Here is a 2,214-nt window from a genome sequence, read left to right as displayed (position 1 = left end):
TACTCTTTGCTACCATCCCCCACCCTCTTCTCTGACCTATCACCTCTATCCTTACCCCCATTCACCTATTGTACTCCATGCTACTTTCTCCCCACCCCTACCCTCCTCTCATTTACCTCTCCACCCTGCAGGCACTCTGCCTCTATTCCTGATGAAGGGCTTTTGCCAGAAACGTCAATTTTCCTGCTCCTCGGATGCTGCCTGACCTGCTGTGTTTTTCCAGCACCACTCTAATCCTACAACTGTTTAGAGCCTTGTTGAGACTGCACTTAAAATATTACATAGAGTTTTGCTGTGTTTATCAAAGGAAGGATATACTTGCCATCGGGGAACTGCTGTGAAGGCTAATCACTGAGATGAAAGGAAATTCTTGGAAAGAGAGATTAAGGAAGGTGGATCTGTATTCTCTAAAGTGTTAAAGAATGGCATGATTTTTCTTGAAATCTACAAAATTCTTATAAGGCATAACAGGATGCATATAAGTAGGACATTTACTCCCGCTGGTGAGCCTAAAGCTAGAGCATATAATATCAGAATAAGGGGTAGACCGTTTAACAGTGAGAAGAGGAGGAATGTCTTCACTTAAAGTGCAGTCAATCTTTGGAATGCGCTACATTCGGGGCTGTGGAAGCTTTACCTGAGCATGTCCCTGAAGAAGGGCTCATGCCCGAAACATCGATTCTCCTGTTCCTTGGATGCTGCCTGACCTGCTGCGCTTTTCCAGCAACACCTTTTCAGCTCTCATCTCCAGCATCTGCAGTCCTCACTTTCTCCATGTTAAAGATAGGAATGGTTAGGTTTATGGAACCTAATACATCAAAAAGCATGGCGGGAATATGGTAAAGTGGTATTAGATTTTATGATCAGACAACCAAACAAATGACACAGCAGGCTCAAACAGATGAACAACATACTCCTGTTGAATTGAATTGAATTTATTGTCACGTGTACTGGGGCACAGTGAAAAGCTTTGTCTTACGAGCAATACAGGCAGATCACAGAGTTAAATAGCATAGATAAGTAAATAATAGATAAATAGTGACAAAACAAAAACATAGGTACAGGCGAATGCTTTGTGAGTCCATTCAGCACTCTAACAACAGTAGGGTAGAAACTGTTTCGAAACCGGCTGGTGTGTGTTCAGATTTCTGTACCTTCTCCCCGATGGTAGAGGCTGTAGAAAAGCATTGCCAGGGTGGGATGGATCTTTGAGAATGCTAGTGGCCTTTCCTTGACAGTGGGCTGGTAGATGGATTCTACAGATGGGAGATTGGCCTTTGTGATTGTCCGGGCCAAGTTCAGCACTCTCTGTAACCATCTCCGATCCTGAATGGTACAGTTGCCATACCAGGTAGTGATACATCCAGATAGAACGTTCCTATGTTCCTATATTTGTCCAGAATCTAGATGAGTCTTTTTTGGCCATTAAGTCCTGGAATAAATCTCAAACCGATAATTTCTAGCTCAACAGTAGGATTGCGAATAACTGCTCCACCAAATGTCCTACTTACTTAGTTTAAGAACTTCATAAAACCGAACTGGTGAAGTTTTGGCAATCTACCCTAATATCACATTAGATTAGATTAGATTACTTTACAGTGTGGAAACAGGCCCTTCGGCCCAACAAGTCCACACCGACCCGCCGAAGCGCAAACCACCCATACCCCTACATTTACCCCTAACACTACGGTCAATTTAGCATGGCCAATTCACCTGGCCTGCACATCTTTGGACTTGGGAGGAAACCGGAGCACCCGGAGGAAACCCACGCAGACACGGGGAGAATGTGAAAACTCCACACAGTCAGTCGCCTGAGGCGGGACTAGCTGTAGCTTGTAGTCCAAAGTCACTTTATAATACCCTTGTGATATGTCTTTTCATGCTTTATTAAAGGTGCTAAATAGCTAGCAGTTGTTCATCTCTATCTTACAGATTACAGACTTGTTTAAGTGAATGGAATAATATTTAAATCTATTAACAGATAGTCAAAAGCACTCAGTCTAGGTATATATAAGGCAAAGGAGAAAGTGAGGTCTGCAGATGCTGGAGATCAGAGCTGGAAATGTGTTGCTGGAAAAGCGCAGCAGGTCAGGCAGCATCCAGGGAACAGGAGAATCGACGTTTCGGGCATAAGCCCTTCTTCAGGAATGAGGAAAGTTTGTCCAGCAGGCTAAGATAAAAGGTAGGGAGGAGGGACTTGGGGGAGGGGAGTCG

This window comes from Chiloscyllium plagiosum, chromosome 1, assembly GCF_004010195.1.
Source record: "Chiloscyllium plagiosum isolate BGI_BamShark_2017 chromosome 1, ASM401019v2, whole genome shotgun sequence".
Classification (NCBI taxonomy): Eukaryota; Metazoa; Chordata; class Chondrichthyes; order Orectolobiformes; family Hemiscylliidae; genus Chiloscyllium; species Chiloscyllium plagiosum.
Note: the sequence above shows the minus strand (reverse complement) of the source record.